The 26730-nt window shown below is 53.2% G+C and overlaps 1 protein-coding gene across 3 annotated transcripts in view; it reads left to right on the top strand.

Moving 5' to 3' along the window:
• The first annotated feature begins 5202 nt into the window (after positions 1 to 5202).
• Positions 5203 to 26730, top strand: part of PRDM11 (PR/SET domain 11) — an 85849-nt gene continuing 64321 nt past the window's right edge. For 2 of the 3 annotated variants that reach the window (XM_074372129.1, XM_074372127.1), the window contains exon 1: positions 5203 to 5633. The gene's annotated coding sequence lies outside the window, so the exon portion shown is untranslated. The remainder of the gene's footprint in view (positions 5634 to 26730) is intronic. The other variant, XM_074372131.1, reaches the window with a different exon arrangement.

Genomic DNA, 26730 nt, shown 5'->3' with positions numbered 1-26730 from the left:
GGCCCATTACTGACCAGCAGGCATCATAGTTTGCCCCACCAGCCCTGCAGCTCTGCTGCATACATCTACTGGCATTCTTCCCCTGATAACTGACTGTACTGCACCCTCACTCTCACCAGAAAGGACTGTCCACTGTCCGTGTCTTGAAGTGTCACTAGCTCCCAATTCAAAGGTGAGGGAATGCATCTAATTGGCTGAGTCTCCATCATGTGTCTGTGCCTTACCTTTCAGTTGCTATAAAAAAAAAAAGTACCCCCCCCAAAAAAAATACCATAGACTGGAGGCTTATAAACAACAGAAAATTATTTCTCAATGTCATGGAGGCTGGAAGTCCAAGATCAAGGCACTGGCGGATTGTGTCTAGTGAGAGCTTTCTTCCTGGTTCACAGACAACTGTCTTCTCTCTGTGTCCTCTTATGGTGGAAGGGTCAAGGGAGCTCTCTGGAGTCTCTTTTGTAAGGGCACTAATCTCATTCACGAGGGCCCCACCTTCATGACCTAAGCACTCCCCAAAGTCTCATCCAAATACTATCACACTGGGGATTAAGTTTCAACACATGAATCTGGGTGGGAAGGGGACACAAACATTCAATCTGTAGCCTAGGAAAGGGAGATTTTAGTGCTTTCAGACTCCTAGCGGGCATGGGGGTGGGCACACCCTGCCTCTTCCCAAGACTTGGAAGGTGGGACTTTCCCCAGTCACTGGAAGGGAAGTCAGATGCGGGACAGGCAGAAAAGAAAGACATGTCCACATCAGCCTCATCTCTAATGGGGGGATAGTAAAATAAGATGGTTTGTGAACATGGCTACCCACTCACCTGGCACTTGGTCAATGTTAGTAGCTACATGGCCACCAAGGTGATTGTGTGAAAACATAAATCGGGTCCTGCCTCTCCCCAGTTGTAAAGCATCAATGGCTTCCACTGATGTTCAAATAAATCCCAACAATGGAAAAGCATGGCCCAGGTCCACTCTCTCCTCCTTCTCCTCTCCTTCCCTCTCTCCCCTTCCACACCATACTCTGCATGCTGGCCTTGGGTCACCCCATACAGCAAGCCTGGCTAGCTCCCACTTCAGGGCCTTTGTACGGGCTGTGTCCCCTGCTGAGGAAGTCCTCTACTCAACTCTGGGTGGGGCGGGCTCCTTCACCTCTATCAAGACTCCCACTGAAATGCCACCTCCTTCAAGAGGCCTTCCCTGTCCTAAAGTTTTAAACTTGCTCTTTCACGCCCACCCTACTAACCCCGACCTCCACCCTAATCACCTCACCTTGCTGGGCACGTGGTAAGTAAACAGCCGGTAATTGGCAGAAGCTTCTGAGAAAAGAGGAGCCTGTTCCTGCCCAGTCTCAACAGGCAGGGCTCATGGGGGATATTTGGCAGGAGATATGGGTAGAGGAAAGTGGTTTGTGCTTCCTGGGGAGCTGGCAGGAGGGAGGCAAACTGTTTGTCAGTAGAACCAAAAAATAGCCATGATGATCTGAACCAGGGCATCTGATCTTAGCCGTTGTCGGCAGCTGGGCGAGGAATCCCTTGGTCTTAAGCCAGGCCCTCCTTCCTTCCAAGGGAGGAATCCCTCAGCTGTTGGGCGAGTGGACAAGACAAGACCAGAACAGAACTGTGCCTGGCTTAACACAAGCCCCACGGAATCCAGGTCCCTTCATCAACTCTTCCAAATGTGGATTTATTTGAAATATTTATTTCTGGCCATTAAGGGGGGGCATTTTTAATAAAAGGCAGAGAAAACAAAGCTGACTCACTAGGATTACAAGTGGGAAAGGGAGGAATGAGGAGGAAGCAACTGCCAAAGTTGTTGGGACTATGAGTGGAATTTGGCTCTGAGCTTCCTGGCAGCCTGTGTAAAAAGGGAAACCTGATCAGTTACAGAGCTCTTCTTATTAGCAAGGGAGATGCTTGCCAGTTCCTCAGGGGAAATGCAGTTGGTTTTTAGTTTGTTTTTTTCAGGCACTAAACCCTGAACAAAATTTATCCCTCAAGGCTTTCAGAAGGGTCATTATTGATGCAATAAACACTTGTCCTTGTTTTACAACAAATGTGGGAAGTGAATCTCCGGTGATTCGGGGGCATTTAACTTACAGCTCATTGTCCTATTTGCTTTGCTTGGGTATCATTATTATCAGTAGGTGAGAAAGGCCTCAGATTGGCTTTTCCTTCCAAAGAGCTGAACTTCATTCACTTAAAGCATCTCAGTATCCTCACAGGGACCTGAAGGGGACTGGGATTGTTTGTACATTTTTTGTAGGGGGAGGTCATAAAGTTCCTGACCTTCCATCACAAAGTTCCTGTCAGCTATCACTGTGTAAGGGAGAAACCAGGGAAATATTTTACCAACTCTTAGGCTGAAAAGTTGCATTGTGGAGAAAGATGATAAACCAGAATTGTCCAAGAGTGGAAGATACTGAGCTGTGGAGTCAGGCAGACCTAGGTAGGAATCTCATCCTATCTCTAACTAGCTGTGTGGCCTTGAGTAAGTGTCTTAACCTCTCTGAGCATGGTTTCCCTGTTTGTAAAAACAGTAATGATGATGTCTGCCTTTATTATTGAGAGAGTCAAATGGTAAGGTCCCTGAAAATGTGTGTCCTGTACTTTGTTCACTTCAATCCCCTTTGCCACCCCCACCCCGACTAGTTCTCATGGGATTTGAATGGAGCTCCCACCCCATCCCTACTTCTGTGTTTCAGGCCCAACTCAGCCCACAGAGGGAAGCTAAGGCACAGCCTCACCAGACCTGCCTTGTCCAGACCACTTGTCTGTGGTGATTACTTTCCGGCCCTGGGGCCACTTTCTGCTCACTGACCCAGAGCACCTGTGCCAGCCCTTGGGCTGCCTTGGGCTCCCCTCTGAGATAGTTCCAGCAACTTGGCCAGCTGTGTTCCAGATTCCTTCCTGTGCCTTGGTCTTGATTACGTGGCTATAGGGTAGCTTCTTGAGGGCAGGATGTGGGAGCCCTGGTCCAAATTTTTTGTGTCACACAGGAAGAAGCTGAAGCCCAGGCAGGAGGAGTCATGTGCCCCAGCTTCCACAGCGTGAGGCAGCAGGCCGGACCTCACAGCTGGGTCTCTGAACCACGCAGCGTCTCTGCGCTCCCCAGCTGGGTTGCTCGAAGCCTCCTGGCCTGCAATGCCTGAGCACCCAGCCCCGCTACAGAGTTACAGCCTGAAGACCAACTGTTCCTGGCAGAGAGAGGCCAGATTGGGCCAAATGCATGGGGAGATTTAAATAGAAAACCAGCACCACACGGAAAAATTCTCTCCTTGCCTCACTCACCAGCTCATTTTCTTAAAGATCTTTTTGCTTTTTGGAGGCTGTGACCACGTTCTCTCTTTATCCATTTGTCTTTCTGGCCTCATCTCCAGTTTCTCTGCCCTACCTACTCTCTTCTCCAGTCACAGCTGGCCATATGTCACACACCCTGGGCATTTTGGGACCTCCAGGTCTTTGCTAGCGCTGTTCGCCTTTCTGGAATGCCATCCTACCACTGGTGGAAATTCCAAACTCCTCTCAGGGCCCACCTCTGACATCATTTCCGTGGTGAATCCTACTCCTCCAAAGGAATAAGTGGCTCCTCTTCAGAGTCCTCTTCAGTTTCCCCTCCCTGCCCAAGCACCTGGTCTCCAGTATAAAGCTTAGCACAGCTGGGTGTGCACTGACTACTGAACTCATTCGAGATAGCCGTGAGTGCTTCCATCTCCTGGCCAGACCAAGACCTCATGGAAGGACCATGTCTAATCTTGGTACTCCCCAGGACCCAATACTCTGCCTGGCACGTAGCAGTTAGACCCTCGGGAAACTTTTACAGTTGTATCGAAAGTTATATAATTATGGCATTAATTACTGTTACTTGAGCATCTACTGTGAACAGTCTGGTGCTGGGCTCTTAAATATTCTCATACTTTCTCACACAGAACCAGCAACATGAGTTATTAATGTGCCCCCACTTTGCAGATAAGGAAACTGAGGCTCAGAGAAGGGAAGCCATTTACTTAAGATCACACAGCAAGTAACAAGACGTGGGATTCCAAGAAGCTGTGTTTGTGATGCCAAAACAAGTAAAACAAATGATACGGTACACACAGTGCTTCTCCCTCCAACCCCCAACATTCAGACTCCAAGAGCTGGAAAAGTCCTGAGTCCTGATCATGGCTGCCATCTGGGGCCCAGGCTTCCCACAGACAGCAGTGAATTGACAGGGAACTCCATTCGTAGAAGGAAGTCTCCCCAGGGTGGTATCCACTGGAGGCCGCCTGTGCCAGCATTCAGGGCTTCTATGTACGTTTGGGGGGCTTGCCACCCCTCACTGGACAGCGCCCCACTCAGGTGCGGTCCTGGAATCGAATCCCTCCCGGCAACTTCTCACTAGAGGTTACGGCTCCCGTTTTCAAGCCAGCGCAGCACAGCTTTCCATGACAGGAGCGATCTCCCAGTTCAGCCACACGCCTTGCAGACAACGCCAGAAGAAAACGGTTATTTTGGGAATGGTTGTCTTGGTTACGCCATCCCGCGGTGTTCCCTTCTCCATCACAATCCGTCCGTTTTCTAGGCGCGGAAGGAAGCCTTTCAAGCTTTTAAGCACTTTGTCTTTATGAGAATTCTGCCCCATCTTTTCCTCATTACTTTGTTACTCTGCACTGTCGAATCCCATTTCACAGATGGAGAAACTGAGGAACCGAGAGCGCCTTAAACCTCTTTTCCAAGGCAGTCAGGGACCAGCCCGTCCGGTTCTCAGAATCTCATTCCCTGTAACAAATTTCGATTTGAAGGACACGTGTGGTTGGCGACTTTAAAACCGCAGTCCCACGTAAATAGTTAACATTTAAAGGAACTCCCCAAGCCCCTTGCCCTCAGCTTTCAGCGGGATGCCTCTGTTTTGCAACTTTAGTTTATATCTCCAAACAGCTGGGCATTCAAAGGGTTAAACGGGACCAGGAGGGGGCCTGCTGCGGGACGGCAGAGCCAAGAAAGGGTTAAAAATGTAAACGCATTTATTCCCCTGACGATCTGTTTCAAAACGGACAGCAATGGGACCGGGGGGGTCAGGGAGCCCCCACCAAGGAATGACTTTCTAAAATTCTAGAACTTTTAATTCCGATCAAAAAAAGTGTCCCAGTTCGAAAGTTCTTTTAACCTTTTCTATTTTCATTTATTATTTTTTTTTCTCGATTTCTCCGCGCGGGTTGGATTATAAAAGTCGCCCTTTCCTTTTGGGTTCGAGGAGCCAGGTTCCCCTCACCGGGCAGGGCGCGGGGCGGGGGCCGAAGGGGCCCCGGGAGTTTTCTCCGGGGCTGGGTTGGGACGCGGCTGGTGAGTCCCGGCTCCGGCCCCTGAATTGGGGGGTCCGCGTCTGCCCCAAACGCCGCTTTCTTCCGTTTTCCATGTCATTTCCTGTACTAATAAGATGGTGGTCAAAGCAGGGGAGGAGAGCAGCAGCGAGTCGCCGCCGCCGCCGCGCCGAGGCTGGCGCTGAAACTTTGCCTCGCCGGGGACCAGCGCGCCCGCAGCGCGGCCGCTCCCGCCGCGGGGGCCGCCAGCCGGGGCCGCGCCGCCTCCGCCGAGCCGCCCGCCGGGCCGCCCACGTCGCCCGGGCCCCGCGGCTGCCGCAGCATTCCCGGGAAGGTGAGTCAGCCCCGGTAGCCAATGTGGCCATTGAAAATGGCTTCGGAAAGCGCTCGGCAGTTTGCCAGCGCGCGCGGGGGCCGCCGGTGCAGGGCTGCGAGAGGCTGCGGGGGTGGCGGGCAGCCGGGGGACCATCGCGGGCGGAGCAGGGAATCGGGGCGGCTCGGGCGCGGGCCAGTGGAGAGGCTCGTCCCGGCCCCGAGGTGGGTTAACCCTCGGCAGGTAGCTGCCGCCGCCGCCGCCGCCGCCGCTGCGGGATTCGGGGGCCGCCCCTCCGCCTCCTTCCTCCCCGCTTGCTGCTCGCTCGCTCGCTCGCCTTGTTACAATGTAGCCTTTTCTCTGCGCCGACGTACCGCCCGCTGACTGACGTGGACGCCGACCAATGGGAGCGGCGGCCCGGGCCGAGCGTTCGGAATGAGAACGCGGTGACACTAGTGGGGCGGGGCGCCAAATGCTGGAGGGCTCACTGCCGCTGCTGGCCTAGTTCTCGGGGGCACTTTGGGCTCGGCGCCTATGGGGGTGAGGTGTGGGGCTCGGGTCCCGCGGGGTGCAGTGGGGCCTCTTCCAAGGCGGCGCACGATTTCCCGCTAAACGTGGCCGCGCCGGGGACCGTTTCTTAATACGTTTTCCATCTTAGTTGCGGTGTAGACTCTTCGGGAAATCTCTCTGGAGTGTCGCCACCATCCCCCAACTCGCAATCCCCAAGGTACTCTCCTCTGCAGGTACTTAGCGGCCAATGACCTTTCTCCGGTCAAGACCAGCACGCCCTAGGCAAGTGACTGCAAGGAGAATACAAATGTCTTGAGCGTTGAGCGGTGCAGGTTGAAAAGTTGCTTCTGTCTTGTACCGGGTTGGGCGATTGGGGCTTAAGACTCCTGGGATGGGCTGAGACTTCGGGGAGAAAAATGTTAAACCTCTTTTCTTTCTTAGACGTTTGCTTCATGTGGAGAAAGGCTGTGGTGTATAATTTAGAGCGGTCGAAACTAAACACACCCAGTTCTTTGTGTGGGGACAGGAGGCAATAATGAGAGATTGCTCTTGATGCCTGGAAACCCTATAAAGTAGGGGGTTTGTCTGCGCTGGGGCAAAAGAATTTTCCGTGGCGCATGATGCCCTGGCCTCTGCCCACATTTCCCCTTGAGAGGAAGGAAAGTGTTGGGGGGTGTGGTCCATGGGGCAGAAGTAACAGGCTGTGTCTCCTGTCATGGGGAGAGGGACATGATTTTCGTTCACCAGCTCTCAGAGGCAGGCAAGCAGAGTGCTGTGTGGGCACGTGTCTGTAAACCTTCCCTTCTGGGAATAGAGCCCAGGCCAGTTGCTTTACTTGTGAAAAGGGGCTTCACCACTGGAGTCCTTCCTCCTCTTCATGCTAGTATACGACTTCGGGCTTGGCATGGTTACCTTTGACCTCCCTGGACCTTGCTTGTCTGTCCCTGAAATGGAGCCAACAAGGCCTGCCTGGCCAGGCAGTTGTGAGATTAAATGAGTTAACACAGAGAACATGCCTAGCCCCCGGCCCGATGCACGGTTTAAGAAGTGTTGTTCTCCCGGGGATTATTGCAGAACACACTCTCCTGGGAATATCAGAATTGCCTGACAAACCCCACCCAGGTCCACTCAGTTCCAAACTGGCTGGTCCTTGAAGTTGCAGCTGGGGCAGGATCTAAGCTCCCTTCCCTAGTGACATTCTTAAAGATGAGGGACTCCTCTCACCTGGCCCGGGAGCCCTTGTTCATCCATCACTTGTGTGCTCTACTGACTTGAGTTAACAATTCAGTCCTCTAGACCCTTTGGATTGATGCATTTCATAAATTTGTTCTCCTTGGTGTCAAGGAAGACTTCTATCATCTGAATCTTTCGTCACCTGGACTTAAGTTGGTGGGGAGCGTGGAGAGGGGGGCAAGGTTTCCCGAGTTCTAAGTTATTGGCAAGTATGAAGGAAGTAAAGATCCTGGACTAAGGAGTCAGGAGTCATTCCTGCTTATTCAGACACCTCCTTGGCCTACCCTCTTGGCTATCTCATGACCAACGCACGGGATCCAAGGCTGGCCCATTATCTTCCTCCGTTAAGGGGGAAGCTTCCTTTGAGGCTTTCATCTTGGCTAAGGCTGCCACCAACCTATTAGTCCTTAAGGCAGAAACCCTGGTGTCTCCGTTCCCCCACCTTAATCCAGTGCGTCTCCGGGTCTAGGGAGTTTTAGCCTATACACTGAATAGGTCCACGTCTCTCCATCTTCTCTTCCCCAGCATCTTAGTCAAGCCACCACTGTTTCTCCCCAGGACAACAGTGGCACTTCCTAACTGTCCACCTGTCACCTCCCGTCCACACCAGTCTCAGGATGGCAGTCAGAGTGATCTGTTCCAAAGACGATCACATCAGACCCCCCATTTCCTGCTGAAAACTACTGAAAAGTCTTTCCAGTGATTTTGGGATAAAGAACCAAATTGTTACCATGACCTAGAAGCCTCTGAATGATCTGGCTCCTGCCCCTTCCTTGGCCTCATCTCCCACCCTCCCATAGATCTCTCTGTCTTCCGTGTTCTCCCCTGCACATGCTGGTCTCTCCTTCTGGAATACTGAGAGAGTTGTGATCTAATGAGTGAGTTAAGGTTGGGGAAGGGCGAGATGGAGTGGGCGAGTGTCTAGCGGTCCTTAATGCTATCCCCTAAATATTTCCAGTCCACCCAGGCACATGTAGGATTGAATCTATGTCCCCTTGTGTTGGGTGGGGCCATGTGGCTGTCCAGTGAGTTGTGAACTACAGTGACACCTGTCACTTCTAGACTAAAGCATTTAGCTGCTGGTGTGAGACCCTCCTGAGTGCTTTTTTCCTGTGGCATGGCAGCTGCAAGAGGTCAGGTGGTGGCTGCTTCTGCTGTCCTGGGTCCCTGTGTCACTACCTGAGTGGAGCCTCTTGCTGTCCCACAATAGACATGCAGCCTAAGTGATAACTAAGCCTTTTTTGTTTGAGACCACTGAGATTTAGGAGTTGTTCGTTACTGCAGCATAACCTAGCCTGTCGTGACTGATACAGGAACTAGAGGAGCATCCCGGGCAGAGACAAGACACACACACAGACTTGGGAAGGCTCATCCTCAGCAGCGAGGGTGATTTTTTTGACAAACAAATCTATTAACCCTTGCCTTAAAAAACCTTCAGGGACTCCCACTGTATTTCAGAGAAAGACAAATTCTTAAGTTGCCCTCCAGACCCTATGGGGACACCATCTTGCATCCCTCCATTTACTGTATTTAGCCTAACATGGTGCTCTCATGTCGTCCCCTCTGCTCTGTCCATGTATTCCACTCCTCCCAGGGAGGCCTCTCATTATCTTTCAGCTTCAGCATCACCTCTTCAGGGAAGCCCTCCCTGATGAGGTCAGACCCTCCCATTACAGTTGAACTCCCCTCTCATGGCCCCATGTACCTTCCCTTTGTATCACTCATCTTAGTAGTGATTTTACATTGATTGATGAAATTATTGCTTGCAATTCACTCTTTCATCAGACCATAAGCTCTGCGAGGGCAGGGCCTGGGCTGGCTCGTGTGTGCTGCTGTGTCTCTAGTGTCTGTGCACGAGTGCTGCTCCGTGAATACCTTCTGATGAATCTCTGAGCATTGGTTGCTGGCTTACGGTGAGCTGGGGGTCCAGGACAGGATTAATGAATACTGCTTCCCTGGGGTGTGGGCAGGTGGGTCTAGCTAGAAGGAGGTGTCAGGCACAGCAGGCAAAGTGACTAGCCCCTAGAGTACAGATTCTAAGCTCATGTCCCAGAAGGACCATGTTTCTGGGATGTATGAGAGAAAATTCCAAGAGGGCCAAGACGGTGAGATTTATTAGACCTTTGAGGTCTCTATTCTGGAGAGTATATGATTCAGCAAAGGGGCTGCACAGTAGGAGATCCAGGACGGGTGAAGATGAAGATAATGATGATGAAGGCAGTTAATGTTTATTGAGGGTCACTGTGTGCCAGGTATGGTCCTAAGCATGTCACATACCCTATGCAGAAAACAGCTCCACAAGGTAGGTATTATTATTTCCATTTCACAGATGGGGAAACTGAGGCCCCAAGAGGTGACGTAAAAGATCCAGGGTTACACAATGGGTTGACCAAGATTGGAACCCTGGCAGTCTGATGCCATCTCCCTAGGCATGCTCTCTTAGAGTGAAGGCAGGGAACCCTCAGACCGACCAAGGAGAAGCCCCTTTTGAAATGTCACATGGGGTTATAAAGTTTCCAGGAGGTAACACCCACCTAACATTGTACTTTGAGCAGGGGGGTTCCTGGTGGCCTTGGTGCCAGAGCTGGTCTAGGACCATCTGGTGCATCTCCATCCCTGTTGGGGCCTGGGAGTCCTTAGAGGCCCCAGAGCCCTGGGTTCGTAGAATGGGGTTTGGGAGGGAGGTCCTTGCAGCTGGCCCAGGGGCTGCACCGGAAAAATAAGCCATGCAGAAAGAAAAAAAAAAAAAGAAAGAAAACAATGAAGAAAAAAGAAAAATGTGCTGTTATTTTTAAAAAGCCTGTTTCCTATTGCAGATTTGTATCTGCGTTGGAAAGGCCAATGCTCACAGAGGCATGCATGCTTGTGGTGGTGTCCCTGGGACTAAGGCTCTGTAAAGGTGTAAAGGGGAGGCCTGGGGTGTCCTTTAGTTCTTCACTCATCACATGGTCAGTGCACACAGCCATGTGCTGTATTAGGCTTCGGGGTGCAGTGTGGAACCCAGTCCTTGCCCCTCCAAAACTCACAGACCATCAGGGGAAGGTGGGCAGTTAACCAGACAGTTAGAAGTTATAGCAGAAGGGTGCAAGGAAGACAGCCATCGGCTCTAAGTCAAAGAAAGCTTCCCTGAGGAGGAGCCCTTTCAGCTGGGTTTTGAAGGATGAGTAGGAGTTGGAGAAAAAAGGAAGAGGCATTCCAGCATGGAGTGTGGCTTGTACAAAGGCATGGGCACCCAGAAGGGTTTGGAGAGGCTTAGCTAGTTCATTTGGCTGGAGAGTGTGTGTCAGGGAGGATCTGGAGGGAGATGAGACTGGAAGGAGAATGATAATGATGATAATATTATGACTTACGCACCAATCCTGATCCTGCCTCAGGGCCTTTGCATTGGTTGTTCCTGCTGCTAGAACATTCTTACCCATTATCTCCATGGCAGACTCCCTCACCTGCACCCAGGATTTGCTCAAATGTCACCTTCTTGTGGGCATGTTCTTATTTATAATTGCAACCGCTGCCCCCTTATCCCCCTGCTTCCGTGCTCTTTTTTCACCTGCGTGCATAGCACAGAGAACATGTACTATGTTTTACCAATTTATGTTGTTTTTTGGCTGCCTCCTTTAATGATACTGTAAGCTCCCAGAGAGCTGGGAGTTTTGTCAGTTTTGTTCAGTGCCACATGAACAGTGCATGGTACCTAGTAAGGCCTCATATTCGTGGAATGAGTGAATGAATTGAGCACTCACTATGCGCAAAGTGCTTCACGTGCATTTTCTATTTACTCTTCCCAGCAGCACCCTGATATTGGTATTATTATTATCCTTTAGGAAACCGAGGCTCAGAGAGGTGGAGTAACTTGCCCAAGGTTTCCCAGTTGGTAAGCTGCACAGCCGGGATTTGAACCCGGTCTCCTGGCTCCTGAGCCCTCCCACCTGACCCTGATGATCTGTCCCAGCCAGGTTGTAAAAGGTTAGGACTGCTGTGCTGGCAGTTTACAGTCTGTCTGGGGCACCTCTGGGAGCCACAGAGGGTTTTATGAGGAGAAAGCTGACGTGGAGAACAGATCCAGGTCCCAGAGATCAGCAGCAGCCGCGGCTTAGTGTGAGGCTGGAGGGAGGGAGGCCGATTCAGAGGCTGTTAGAGTAATCAAGGTAGGAGAGGATGAGGATGAGGGCGTGGTGGGGGCCAGTCCAAGAGGAAAGGTGGAGGGGGCGGGCCAGAACTTGGCCGTCCACACAGGCTCAGCGCCAGTGGGTTGGGGCACAGTTCTGGGGCCTGCAGGCTTCCTAGAGCATGTCTGGCTTCATTTCTGAGTAGCCACGTAAGTACCCCACATAAGATGGGGAGAGGGGAGCTGAGAGGGAGCCAGGGGAGCGTGTGGGTGGAGACGCTGGGCCCTGGGTTGGGGCGTGGCCCTCAGGTTCATCCGGCTCCTCCAAGTGGCGGCTTTGAGATGTGGGTCAGAGGCTCCCTCTCTTGGGGTTGCCTGTTTCTTCAACTGCAAAGTGAGAATCATTAGTAGTGCTGGCCTCATCCAGAGGAAGCAGCACTGAGTACCAGTGTGCAGCACAGGGACAGCTCTGGGGCCACCTCCTTGGGTGTGAGGTCATGACCATAGGGAGGCATGACCCAGGGCACAGAAATAATCCTGTGCCCTTTGCTGAGGACAGTGGTGCCTGGCTATGAGAGAGTGAGTGAGTCAAGGGGGTCTCTCTACTTAAAGGTGACCTGACCACACCTTCAGACACTTATACACCCACCACAGGCTTATGTTCAAGGTCAAACATGCCTGGGCCTCAGTCTCCCTTTCTGTAATTGGGGAGGGTAATGTCAGTCCTGCACTACCTTCTGTGGAAGAAAACATTTTCCTCTGTATTTTCAGGACCATGTTTTAGGAGGACCATATATTGATCACCTGACAATGGCTCCCCTTCCACATCCTTTTCCGGATGAGAAAATTTGGGCTCAGAGAGGTTAAGTGACTAGCTTCAGCTCACACAGCTATAAACTAATCTTTCCAATCACCTGGAGAAGACCACATTAACCCAGGAGACTTTAGGGGTCGCCTGCTTGTGTTATGTAACAATTCCCAGCAGGTCCCCTGGTTGCTTTAAACCCAGGATTTGATTTCTAAGCTCTTGGTTTACACAGGCCAGTTTCAGGACCATCTTCCCACCCAGAAGTCTCATGGGTCAGATCTTGCCGGAACATCTGGACAGATGAGAGACCTCCAGTGGAATGTCTTTGGGTGAGGGGAGCAGAGGTGGAGAAGGACAGAGGGCCGCTGGCTGTCTTGCTCCCTGCATCAGCCTCAGGTCAGGGGTAGGTGCTGAGGGGTGGGGACCCCTTTGCAAAGTGAGGCACACCTGGGCTTCTGGAGCTGTCAGGGCCTTCTAGGGCTTTCCCTTCCACCCCTCTCTCTTCCCCACCCTACCTGATCTCAAGGGCAACCCAGGACTCTCTTCCCAACGTCACTCTTCTCCCAAATCCTTTTTTCATTGGCCCATGAGGCAGACAGGCCGGCTCTCATGAACCCCATTTTATAGCTGGAAAACAGGCTCAGAGATGGGAGGTGACTTGCTGGAAGTCATACAATTTAGGGAGTGACCAAGCTAAAATTCTACCTCCAAATCTAGCATCCTTTCCTCTGTACGCCTGTGCCCCTCTTCCTAGAATCAGGGCAGAATGGGGACCTTTGAGAGTGTTTGGCTTAGTCTCTGGGCCCTCCCCTTCAAAAGGACAGGATGTCCAGCCGATGCTTGAACAGCTTGAATATCCACAGTGGCAGGAGCTCACCCCATCCTGAGGGGTCAGAGGCAGCAGCCCCCGGGTACTGTGCATGAGGGACCTTGGGGCGGGAGGAGGTGGTGACCAGGGGGCTCCTTCTCTGGGCAGGGTTGAGGGCGAAAGGGCCCAGCAGGCAGGAAGATTAGCTTGTCTTGGGCTGGGCTGATATGGACGTCACCGAGCATGTAAATATGGAACCACCCCCACAATGTCAGCTTTCCCAGAGTGGCTTCTTCCACTATCTCGTACTTTCCCCAAGGAAAAGTGCTGAGGGCCAGGAAGCGATCCTGCTGCCCGATGCCCAGGGGATGGAGATGGCCGGCTTGGGAGGCTCCGGGACGGCTGAGGGGAACGGGGAGCAGCCCATGGGACCCTCAGCCCCCGCAGGGAGTGAGCCTCTTGGGGGGGCAGCCGACTGTGACCCAGCCAGGATGAACTCAGCGTTGTCATGGCCCAAGGTACAGGGAGGGTGGGCTCGGGACCGGGGGGTGGGGGTGGAGTTGCAGCCCTGACTCGACCTCACAACCGAACTCTTCACTGCCCTAACCCAGCCAAACAGGGGGCATTTTCCCAGGGTGGTGCAAGGCTGCCCCTCAGACCAGCTGTGTTCCAGAGGGGGCTGGTATTTGGAGAGGAGGTGAAGAGGATCAGAAGCTCGAGGTGTCCCAGGGAGGTAGGCAGGATAGAAGGGAGAAGCCCCTTGGCCTGGGGCAGGGGAGGGCAGGGCCGTGAGATCTTCCAGGAAATCAGCAAACTCAGCAGCCAGCGAAGAATTTACCCTGAAGAGAAGATGTTGGGTCTTGTGGGGAGGGTGAGCAGAAAGGGAAGGTCCAGGTCGGAGTTTCAGACTGGGTGATGCCAGGTGTTTCATAAACATCAGTATTAGCCAAACCTGAATGAGACCTATAGGTCTGCATAGACTCAGCCTGAAGCCTGCTGCCCAACTCGTGTTATTAGTCTCAGTTAATAGAGGAGAAATTGAGGCCCAGAGAAGTCAGATGACTTACCCAAGGCCATACAGCTATGAAAGGCTGAGCCAGGATTTGAGCCCAGGTCTGGTCTGAGTCTGGAGAGTGAGCTCTTCACTCCTGCATGGGGCTGCCTCACTGTTACTGCAGTGGGAAATGCTGTCAGGAGCCTGTGCTGGGAGTGAGAGTGGACTGGAGGGTTGCAGGTTCCAAATATCCACCCCTGTGGTGCTGGGCAGTTCGGAAAAGTTCAGCGTGGGCCAGCTGTCAAATCAGGCCAGTCACCCTCTCTGTGCTCCTATGTGCTCATCTGTGAAATGGAGATGCCTAGCACAGGTACTGCCCCTGTTACAGGGCTGTTGGGACCCTCCCATCCAATACTTGGTTCAGCTGATGTTCACAGAGTGCCCCCTTGGGCTCTGGAGGTCCAAATATAAACCTAATGTGATGGGCCCTCCACATAGGTCCCTCTGGGAAAACCAGGGGCAGGGCCCCAACAGTGCCATGGAGAGGGTGGTCTGCCGACCATTGCCCATCTGTGATCTCTGTGTGACTGGTCTGCAGCGAGACATGTACAGACACAGAGAACTGTTGAGAAACTCACTGACACTGCAGCGTCATTTTATATTGTAATTAACAAAAGCGTCAGTTGGCAACAGACTGGAAAACTTTAAAAAAACAAATCTCTTTACCACAAATAGTTTGAGCAGCTCTGGCCCAGATCCTAACTGTGATTGAAGGTAGGCAGTGCCTTGCTGCTCAGGGACTCGGTGGGGACGGGAGCAAGTGTTCTTCCTTGGCGGTGGGGGTGGGAGAGTGTGATCAGGCTTCCCAGAAGTGACGTCCAGCTGGGCCTTGAAGGAGAAGTAGGAGTTTGCCAGGTGGAGGAAGAAGGAAGAACATTTTAGGCACTGGGAACAGTATGTGCAAAGGCAGGCAACGTGAGGATCTGATGGTTCAGGGAAGGGCAGGTGATCAGGGTGTTTGGAGAAGAGATGGCAGAATGGCCCTGGAGAGGCAGGTTAGGGCCAGACCAGGGAGGCCTCAAATACCAGGCTAAGGATCTGAGAGCTGAAGACTGTCCTGGTGGCAGAGGTCCTGAGGTGGGAGATGAGATCCGGGCTGAGTAGGTGCTTTACAGGACTGAAAGGGCCATTAGGGGGCTTCCTTTTAGTCTTCAGCCTTGAGGAAGGCTGCTCCCTGGTCCCCAGTGCAGTGAGTTGCTGGTAGGCAGACCCCATAGTTCTGTAGGTGCCTGGCTGCCCTGGGAGTCAGTCCTGGCTGGACAGGCAGGCAGTTCTTCAGCGTGAGCAGCAGGGCTTCCCAGGCTGTTCTGTTCAGTGGTTGGCATCTGATGTGGTTGGATGGCCAAGGCAGAATGCTCTTGTCCCCACTGCCCTAAGCTGCCAGTGCTGTGATCTCACAGGGGCTGTGCCGGCCGCGCCCTAGGAGTCCAGAGCCATGCTTGGGAGTGTGGGTGGGAGGCCTGTAGTCTGAGGCTGAGTTTGGGGTGTTGGCCAGGCACCAGGAGCCTGGTGTGTGATGGTGTGGTGTCCATTTAGGAGGTAAGCAGTCAACGGGGGCCTGAAGTTGCTTCCTGCACGAACCCTGTGATGGGCAAGGCCTGCATTTGTGGCACTTGGTGTGGAACAGTTGGTGTCCCAACCTGGGCCAGCTCAAGGGAGCAGAGAGCGTGTGTCAGGGCAGACTCAGCTCTGGCGCAGCTTCCTGTCCCAAAAGGAGGTGACCTGCCCTGTTCTGGGGTCCCTGGGAACAGACCACAGTGCACCTGGGCCTACGTGTGGCCACAAGTCCACGGGGAGCATAGCGGCCTGCCTAGGAGGGAGCTGTGGGAAGCGCCTCTCCTGCCAGCCCCACCTACACCATCCTCCTCGGGGCCCTGTTCAGGGTGGCCCAGTCTCTGGCTCCCTCCTTGCAGCTCCCTGTCAGCTGGGCCCCACAGCAGGCTGGGCTGTCTGGCTGCCATTCAGCGGGGAGTCCAGCTGCCGGGGATCCTGCGGGATGGGGCTGGGCAGGCGTTCGCGGGAGTCATTGGGATGCTGTCGTTGATCTTGCTTGGAGGCTCGTGGCTTGAGTCCTCGGACCCCCTGGCTCCCTGTCCCGTGGGCTGGTCCCGTGTTGGGCTCAGTATTGCCAAAGCCCTGGCAGTGGGGGAGGGAGGCCTGGGCAGCTCTGGGGCAGCTGGACCCACCTCAGGCTTTGTCCCGCTGCCCACCCCGAACCAGAGCCCAGGATTTCCACCCTTGCTTCTCCGGGGCCCTCCCCTCTCCTCGCTGGCCCTCGAGCCTGCTCTGCATGGCCCAAGCCGCTTTGCCTCCCAGGTGGAGTCCTCCCAGGCCTGCCCTTTGCTGGCCGCAGCCTGTCTCAGCTTCTGGCAGTGGCTGAACTTTGCTCTTCCTCTCCCTTGATTGCCCTTGTAGCTCTGTCTGTCTGCCCTGGCTCCCTGGGCCAGCGGTGAGGCGAGGACTCGCTGGCCCGGCTCCCAGGGGCCCACTCCCCCAGATTCAGGTAGAAACCAGACTCCTCCCTGGCACCTGCCAGTGGCTCCCTGCCCTCCCAGAGCACCCTGACCCTCAGCCTGGGACAGTGGCCAAGAAGGGCTCCACCGCCCTTTCGGACTCACTCCTGTCTCCTCCTGCGCCCTTCTCTCCTGGAGAATCCCTCTGCTGCTTCCTGGTCCCTGCCTGGGGCCAGCGACGGGCTCCTTTCTGGCTGCCCCTGGGCTCCCACACTTGTAGCACGTTCAGATGTTGCCATCTCCTTTTCTCAGTGCCCTGTGTCCATGGCACAGATGGGGCCTTGTGTTTTGTGGGACTCTGTGTGGCTCACAAAGGGGCTAAGTGGACAATATCTCACTTCATCAACACAGCAGGCTTGGGAGGTAGATCCTGTGAGCCCGTTTTGCAGATAAGGGATTTGAGGCTCCATGGGGGTCAGTGACTTTGTCAAGGGCTTATAGGAAGTCAGAAGCAGAGCTGGGTCCCAGACCCATATCTCTTGGCTCTCTTCTTGACTCCAAAGCTGTCTTGAAACTCAGAGCTTCATGGATCTTCACTGGTTATATTGTCAGGAGCCAGTGCCTGAGTAGGGCTTGGGGTCTGGCTGGGGCTGAGGCTCAGCCTGTTGGGAATTAGGGCTCACTGTGTGGCCTGGGCTGTCATCTGGGTTCAGTGTCACAGTCAGAGGCAGTCAGCCCTATAAGCGTTTCACATCTACTTCCTCCTCCTTCCTTCCTGAATTCTTGTCCCCAGTGTGAGGTCTTCCCAAAGGCGCGGCCCCCATCCTGGGAGTCTGAGGCTGAGGCCAGGCATGCTGGCCAGGGGCATGGGGGCTGCTTGGACCCAGGGCTGGGGCTAGGAATTACTGGGGGAAGGGGAGAGGGAGAGCTGGACTGCGGGAGGCAGACTCTCAGTAGCTGACCTGCGTGCCTCCGACTGGGTCACTGAGGGACCACAACTCCTGGCCTGTCCCTCCTGCAGGGCCTGGTGCTCTGTGCTCCTTACAGCCACTCATGGTGGGTGGGGACAGGAGGGCTTTGCTCCCACTCTCCTGATGAGGCTCTGAGGTTCAAAAAGGCCAGACCCACCCCCTCACAGTACATCCCTCCACCCCAATGCAGATGCCTGCACACTTCCAGAGACCAGCAGCTCCCTGTCCCCAAGACAGCTCACTGTGTCTTTTTAATGCTGTTTTGCTAAGTTTTAACTATGTAAGGAATATACAGATACATCTTTGCTGTAAAATAACATATATTATTTAAAAGGTGAAATATTTTCTTTCTTGAGAACCACAACATTCCAGCCTCCTCTGCAAGGTTAATCATCACTGTTATTACTTTGGTAATAACCTTATAGGCCTTTGTCTACATATTGCACACAGAACCTACAGGAATATGCACCATTATTGTGTGTGTGTGTGTGTGTGTGTGTGTGTGTGTGTATGTGCACGCACGCATGTGTGTGTTTAAACAAATGGTTTCATTCTGCATATTGTTTTTCTCACTTAGCATTGGATCTAGGAAATCTAGTCATAGTTTTACATAGTGAGTTTACCACAATTGTTTTCTTTTCTTTTCCTTCTTTTTTTTTTTTTTGAAATGAGTGTATGTATCAGTGGAGAGGGCCATCACTTATTTAGCTAGTCTCCTACCGCTGGACATTCAGGTTACTTCTGATTTTATTGCTTTGTCTCCTTGGTCATATTTAGAGTAGCTACTGCTGGGTTATGGGAGCCTGTTGCATTTTTAAAGAAGTATTGTGCAGTATTTAACATCTATCCACTGAGACTTTGCAGAGAACCAAATGTCCCCCTGTGGGTCCCTGAGTATTCCTGAATCTCTTTTTAGCCAGGGGGAAAGTCTGCTTCCGGCCCCCTGCCCCCTCCCTGTCCCCAGAGACCTGGAAACAGTGGCCATGGCCCCTGCAGCCTTTTCCCTTTCACACTTAGGTTTTTCCCCCCATACTCAGAAGGCGTGTTTCTGAATAACTCCACTCTTGGGTGGCTGCTTAAGTGGAATCTGGAGTCCAAATGCCTTGCTTCAAATCCTGGTGTTTCTGGGAACTCGACTTAACCTCTCTGTGCCTAGTTTCATCCTTTGTAAAACAGACATAACAGTAACATCTCTATCATAGAGCTTCTCTGAGAACCAAGTAAGATAACACACACAAAGTGCAAAATGCTGCGCCAAGCACCTTGTAACATCCTAATAATATTATCCTGGGGTCTCTCGATTGCATTAGCTCCAGACACACCTCTGTGGGCAACCCAGGATGGCTCCAGCCTTTACAATGGCTTCATCCTACTGTCCACTGATTTCCCAGAGGAGACTGCTGCCTGGGAATGCAGTGGGTGATCAGATTTCTGCCCGGCTTGGCCCTGCAGGTTCTGGATCGGGGCCTACAGGGAGGGAAGGAGGTCAGCCTGACCCTTTGCTTGGTGGTGGTGGCCAGGAACCTGGTAACGTAACCCACACCTTGAGCAGATTTACCAGCTCTCAATGGGACCTGTTGTGGCCGGGGATTTGATCTCCCTTGGACTGTGTGGTGGGCAGGAGAAGCAAGCAGCATGGGGCCAACCTCTCCCCTGAGATCCCAGGGGCCCCTCTGGGCCACACTGGCTGGTCCAGGCCTGGGTTTACCTTTCAGCCCCTGGGACGAATCTCTGCAGGTGACTGTATGGGTAGTGCTGCTGGAAAGGGTGGCCCCTTGGCTCTTTCTCTCACACCTCCATCCCCCCAACCCCTTTCAGGTTCTAAACCACCTTTATGTCACCATCTTACTGGCTCTGCACGGCCACCTGGTGAAGTAGACAGCCTTGTCAAGGCCGTTTCACAGATGTGGAAACTGAGGCCCAGAGACATTAAGTGACTTTCCCAAAGCCACACAGTTAACCTCTGGCAGGGTTGGGAATATACCTGTGCTGTCTGGCTCCTCGTTCAGTTCTTTTACGCAAGGCTACCCAACATGATAGTCTTGGCAGAAAGTGCCCAGCGGGGCAGCCCTGCTTGACCTCTTGCCCTCTGGTCAGTGGCATCTGTGGTGAGTGAGCACAGAGGGCTGGGATTATTTCCTGAAAGGCAAGAAGCACGGTGGCTGGCCTGGGGCCCTGCCCGTCCCCAGCACTAAACACAAACCCTCTTAGTAGCCAGAGGTGGCGGAGGGCAGAGTGTGGCTGCTTCAGCTGGCCTTGCTCTCTGGGCCTGTCCTGTGGTGTGGGCAGGGGCCTGCAGCAACACTGGGGACTCTGGGTACTTCTCCAGGGAGGCAGGAGAGCAGCCATCATGGGGCCATGTTAACAGTGGAGAAAGAGAGGCTCAGGAAGGCCCAGGGGCTGGGCTGGGCTGAACTGGCGGCCAGCAGAAAGGAGACTCGAACCCACTTCCTGATAAAGACATAGACCCTCACCGGCCGTGCTACTGGGTCACACCCAAGAAACTGAGCCAGCCTAGCTTAGAGTTAAAAGCGTGGGTGTTGGGGTTGGAGGGACGTGAGCTTGCGTCCTGGTTCAACAATAACTATCCATGTTTACTGAGCACTTACTGTGTGCCAGGTGCTAGTCTAAGTTGTAACCTGTAATACTTCACTTAATCCTCAGAATTACCTCCTGGTATAAACCATTATTATTCTCCATTTACTGAGGAAACCGAGGCCCAGAGAGGTGACTTCCCAAGGTCATAGGGGGTTGAAGCTGGGATGTGAATCCCGAAAGAGTGGCTGGAGGTTGCCAGTGAACCACTACAATGCCTCTCGTGGCCAGGAGGGCCACAACACAGCTGTCTCATCCTGGGACAGCGCCTGACGCACGGCGGGCACTTGGTTCATGTTTGTCAAGTGAATAATTGTGTGACTGGATGTGAGATTTTGGACAAGTGACTCAGCTTCTCTGTATGTCCCTAAAATGAGTACCCAGTTACCTTTTCTCCAGTGTTGTTGGGAGGGTCCAGGGCGGTGATATTTGAAAGTGCTGAGCTCAGGACCGGGCCACGGCACCTGCGGTCACTCTGGGGAGACAGTGCCTCTGAGCTGCTCTGAACCGTCCTGGGAATGGGTGGTGCTGCTCTGAGCTGTCTCACTGGCGCACAGCTGCCCGCCCTGGGGGACAGAGGCAAGTTCTCTGCGTGGGTAGGTGAGGGGTGTCACTCATGGCTGGCCTTGGATTTCCTCTGGGCAGAGCCAGGGGCCAGAGGGGGTGAGGGTGAGCACTGTGACCGAGTTCATACAGGACCCCTGCATTCCTCTGGGACACTCACAGCCTGCTGGGTGGTTCACACACACACGCTTTCTTGTCAATTTCCCACGTCCATCTTTCCTCCAGGCTTGGGGAGGCAAAGTGACTCACCCCAGTTCCCACAGGTGTGGAACGGGATTCGAGACGGCCTCACCTACTGCCTGGTGAGAAGCCCTCTCCAGTTGCTCACTGGTTCCAAAAGTGGGCCAGATGCCTGGGGCAGAACCAGATCAAGGGCCCCTGGACGTCTTGGGTGACTCCCACCTCAGCTACCCCTGTGTGCAGGGAATCCCCCCCACCCCCAATTCAGATTTGCTCTCTTTTTGAACAGCTCTGACAGTAGGTTCTCTGCAGCAGGACTCAGGAGATGCAGTTCCATCCCAGGCTCTGCTGTGCGGCCTTGAGTAAGTTCCTTCCCCTCTCTGGACCTTGGTGTACGGCCCCATGAAGTGGGACCATGGGGCTTGCTGATACCTGTTGTTCTTTCCCTCCTTTTTAGGGGTATGATTTATGCCTCGGGACCCAGACTAGCATTTTTTTCAAACCCTTTTGAAGAAACTGGGATACTGGGGACTCTCCACCTTGCCAGTTGAAACAACTGGGTTTGGAGTCGAGGACAAGGTTCTGATCCTAGACAGTCCGGAGACTGTGAGAAACACATGACAGGGCGTGGTGGGACTTGCCAGGGAACCCCGCCGGGTCCGCCCCCCTTGCCCCAGCCTGAGAACTCAGGGTTGGGCATACAGCACCCTGTGTCTGGGGAAGCACCACTTTTGGAGGTCACGAGATCGGGTTTGAATTCAAGCTTTGCCACTTACCCTTTGGCCACCCATTTGGCCTCTCTGAGCCTCAGTTTCCTCACCTATAAAACAGAGGAGGTGAAACTTTCTCCCTAAGGTCGAAGTGAGGATGAAATGCGTGTGTGTCTTCCCAGTGATCCACTGACACTTAGCCGGCTCCCAGTGGCATTTGCGGATCTGTTGAGTGGGTGGGGCAAGGGTCAGAGAAAGCTCCGGAAGCCTTGCCAACAGTCCTGGAGGCTGAGTCCAGAAATAGAAGACCCCAGAGGCAGAGGCTCCTGACGGCCAGGCTGGCCTCCACCAGCCCCCAGGAGGCCACACGGAGCTGGCAGCAGGGCCCTTCCCTCCCTCCTGGGGCTGTTGGCTGCATAAATTACTCGGCAGCCTTTGGGCTAATTTTACCTTCTTGGTTTTCATGAATCATTTCCCATCCGGGGGCGTGTGAGAGAGATGGAAATGGCTCTGCCAGCTGGATGCCCGGGCGCCAGCCGCAGCGAAACGCCCGTGGTAAGCCCCGCTTGCGTGCTCTCAGAAGCGAGGACAGGACACCCAGGGATCCCCAGAGGGGCCCCTGAGGGCCAGCTCCTTCCAGCTGTGTTCCTGGGCCTCCGGGTTATAATTTGGAGTAAATGAGCCTCAGCCGGTCCAAAGGAATTTGGAACGAAATGGTTTTACTATGATGGACCTTTGGGTCTGTGGTGACCTCAGTGATGGTAGTGCTTCAGCAGAGAGACCCCTGTGACCTGCTGGGGTGCTGCTTTGTGGTCCAGCTCTGAGAGTTTGCAGGAATGCTGAATTTTCCTAGCACAGAATACCAGAGCTGGAAGGTTCTAGCAGAGAATCAAACCTAACCGCCTTGGGTGAGCTGAGGCTCAGAGAAGGGAAGGAATTTCTCTAAGGTCAGTGAATGGGTGGAAGAGCTCAGGCCAATAGTTATTTACTGACAGCTTACCACTTGGCTCCCAGCGACCCTCTTGGACTATTATTACCCCCATTTTATGGAGGGCTAACTGAAGGCACAGAAGGTGAAATAACTTACTCAGAGGACACGGTTGTAAGTGGCGGAGCCACAGTCCGTACCCAAGCTGCCTCACTGGATTGCTCACGTTCCTGACTCCTACACCAAGCTGCCTCATAGAGTAGGTTGATAAGGTCGCTGTGAGGAGGCCCTGGAACCAGCTCCCACTCATTTTCTTCTAACATTTACCACCTGTGGAATAGTTCCCTGCCGGGAACTATTCTGGACACTGGGAACTTAGGGGCAGCCAGAGTGGAAAGAGGCTCGGAGCCCAGCGAGATCCCTCCCCGGCACCCCCATCTCACCTGAGGCAGGGTTCTCAAAGGACAGCGTCTACGCAGCTCTTTGGTCTCTGCCACAAGCTCAGAAACCCAACCCAGGCAGGGGACATCCCCGAATGACACAGGCCGGCTGGAGATCTGGAAAGTAAGTGCCCTGCTCGTTTGATCAGGGTCACCACCACCTTGCTCCAGCAGATCATTGCCACAGGGGACTGCCTGCCTGTGTTGCTAGTGCTTCTGATTTGTCAGAAAAGCTAAACATCCACATTTTGACATGAAATCTTCTTTTCTTCAAAGTTGGCAACAAAAGCAAAAATAAAAAAAGAAGAAAAAACTGGAAAAATAAAGCTCAACCACCAGTTTGTAAGCTGTGGATCCTTGCTTCTGCTGCCTCTCTACAGGCCTGTCTCTAGTTAGAACACGTTCTTGTTCTAATCATCCCTCAGGAGCCACCTCTCCTAGAAGGTCCCTTTACTCCCCACCATGGAAGTCCCTCCCCTAGCTCCCCACCTTGATTGCAGTTTGTCACCCTCAACACTAGGCTGCCACCCTGCAGTAGTGGAAAGGGCGTGGGCTTTGACTTGGATAGACTCCAGACAACTGCTCTGCAGCCTTGTTCAAGCCACTTAAGCTCTCTGAGCCTCCAGTTCCTATCTGAAAAACAAGTGAAGTGAAACTGTACTCAGTAGCTTGTCAAAAGGACTAAATACAATCAGACAGAAACTCAAGTCAAGCAGGTTTAGACAAAAGTGAAACTTATGGGCTCAGCAAACTGAGAAGTCCGGAGCATCTATGGCTTCAGGCACCGTTGGATCCAGGGCTCACACAGTAGCGTCAGGACTCAGTCTGTCTATCCTACTCTGCTTTCTTTGGTACTGGCTCCATTCATAGGCAGGCTATTATATGTGGCAGCGCAGTGGCTGGCTGCCAGCAGATCCATGCTTAAGTTCTATTCTTTCAGCAGTTCCTCTTCCCAGCAGACTTCTCCAAAGCCCCAAAACTGCAGCTTATGATTGGCTGGGCCCTTTACCCTTCCCTGCACCATTCACTACAATGGACAGGTATGAGCGCTGATTGTCTGGTCTTTAGTCCAACCAATCAGAGTGAAGCATTTTGAAAAGGGGGCTCCCCAAGGGCACCAGGGGGCTTGGTGGCACAAAGGGGAATGGATGCTAGCAGGGAAACCTTCAGACGTTCTAGCCCGGCTGCAAGCCTCATGAGGGCAGGGACCTAGTTCACCCCAGGTTCCCAGCACCTAGGACAGTGCCTGGCATTCCATAGCACACAAAAGTCAAGAGTGAATGAATGGATGTCCTCCATAATGCATGTAAAACCCCTGTCCATATCCCTCCTGCCTCCTTCCTGGAGGACCAGGATGAAGGCCTTCCATCCTTGCCAGGTGCACCTCCCTGTGGAGCATCAGGGTTCCGCAGTGCCTCCTCAGTGCGGAGCTTGTCAGCCAGTGGGAGGAGTCCCAGGACACCATTTGTTTGGACCAGCTTGACATATGGTCATTATAATCATTAGTGCCCCCATCATCTTGAATTCACAGGTACCTTTCTCAGAAATCATCTCACTCTTTGTTTATTTCTTTAATGCCTGTGTCCAGATAATTTATGTTCATTACTATTTTGAGATTGAGCTGCTGGTAGAGCTTCAATTTCCTCAAATGTAAAAAGGGTTTTAGATTATATCTACCCTGCAGGGTGGTGGAGAGGATTAAGTGAGATAATAAAAAAAAATGGAACACCTGGCACAAGGTGGGCACTCAAGAAGGGCCAGGTTCCCTTTGAATCCCCTCAGATTGAGGTCATGGTATGAGCCCCCATGTATGAGCCTTTCCATGAGTACAGGGGAAGATATTTAATTACTTCTTCATACATGGCCACTGCTGGCACACACAGACATATAGACACAACTACACACACACATATAGTCAAGGAAGAACCCCAATCTCATGGCATAGATGCTACTCGTGGCCAAGACTCTTCAGATCAGCAAGACGGTTTATTACTCCCAGCACAGGACAGCAGGACCATCAGCATGGTAGCATTGGTTACCATGCTCCCAAGTCCCATGGGGTGATGTGATGAACCCAGATGGTGACCGTGGGTTACACCGCACTGGAAGAACTTAGGGCTGAGAGCTCGGCACCTTTTGTAACAAACAGTCAACCAGCCAGTTCCCCTGCTCTGGGCAGCAAGCAGTTGTACACTATTCATGCTGTGGTTGCCATGACCTACTTAGTTACCTATGTGACCAGCCATAGAAATGGCTCAGGGTCAGAGGATGGTGCAGGCTTACAGTTGGACCAACTCTGCAGAGGATGCTCAGGACCCATGGGGGACCGCCTCTTCCATCACATATGCACACACACATACTCACACACACACGACTTTCTTGTCTAAAGATGGGGTGGTTGCCTGGTTGCCTGGTGGTGACTTCCCCGTTAGAGGTACTTGTGCGTGCTCAGTCATGATATATACTGAAGCTTCCAGCCGCTTGCAGTTTAGACCAGTGCTTCTCAAACTCTACTGTGCATACAAATCCCTTGGGGATTCTCCTGTTTGAAGGCAGGCTCTGATTCGGAAGATCTGGGGTGGAGCTCAGGACTCTGCATTTCCAACAAGTGCCACGTGATGGCCCCTGCTGCTGCTGAGGACCACACCTGGAGAAGCAAGGATTTAGGTGACTTTTGAGGTTTCTTTTAATTCTGAAATTCCAGGGAGGACTGGGTGGATATACAGCCAGTGGGCAGGGCAGGCACGGGATGAAGCAGGGAGGAAGGGAGGGAGGGGAAGGAGACTGCTGGAGAAGTGAAGGCTGGCGCCTGGCCACTGGGCCCCTGATGGTCCTCAGCCCCTCCACCTGCAGCCCTTTCCCTCCAGTCTCATGGTGAAGACAGTGGGACCCTTTTCCTTGTGGCCAAAATGCCACATGGTGTTTCACCAGGATCCTACCTCGCTAAGTAGAGGCTTCAGCTCCATGGATGTGTTGGGAGGAGTGCAGAGGCAAGAGAGCTAAGAACATGTAAGTGCAGCGTGGAGAGGGGCTGGGAGGACAGAGGGGTGGGGGAGGGGCTGCCGAGCTCAGACTGGATGGTGGTGGGTTTGTATCTCCCAGAGTCTTCCTCTGCGTGGCCTTGGGCAAGTCATTTCCCCTCTGGGCCTCCATTTCCTCATCTAGAAAGGAGGGGCTTGAACCAGGAGGCCTGGGCACAACCTTTCAGCTCTAACAGCCTGTAGGATGCAGTGAGATTTGAGAGCACACCTTCTCCTGCCCCTTAAGAGCCACAGGTGTGACGTGGGGACACCCTGCTTAAAAACTCTCTGCCTTCTGCATTAGCATCATAGAGGTAAGGAGCTGGGGACACCAGAGGATATGTCTGGTCTCCAGCTTCTGCCTGGCACTCAGCAAGCAATCAGTGCAGAATGTCTCTGATTATCCTTAAATGCATGTAAATTGCCAGGCGTCTTTCAGTCAAGACCTTCCCATCCTCCCGCTTTGACATCTGCAAGTGTGGCCTCCCTGAGCCCCTGGTAGCTCGGCCCAGAGACCCTACACTGCTTGCAGCCTGACCCTGGCCCTCAGTAGGCACACCTCCTTCTCCCCCGGCCTTATTTGGCTGTGGTCTACTTGGTGCTGGGAACTCTGGAGCCAGGTGGGCCTCAGGGAATTTTCTTGGACTTCAGGGTCCCCTTCCATGGGGACAGCAGGTGGTTGGAAGGAGCCCCCCGCCGCCTACCCCCACCCCATCAGCAGATGCCATCTCCCCTTGTG

The sequence above is a fragment of the Camelus bactrianus genome, chromosome 10 (assembly GCF_048773025.1).
Source record: "Camelus bactrianus isolate YW-2024 breed Bactrian camel chromosome 10, ASM4877302v1, whole genome shotgun sequence".
In the NCBI taxonomy this organism is placed as follows: domain Eukaryota; kingdom Metazoa; phylum Chordata; class Mammalia; order Artiodactyla; family Camelidae; genus Camelus; species Camelus bactrianus.
Note: the sequence above shows the minus strand (reverse complement) of the source record. Positions and strands in the feature narration are given on the sequence as shown.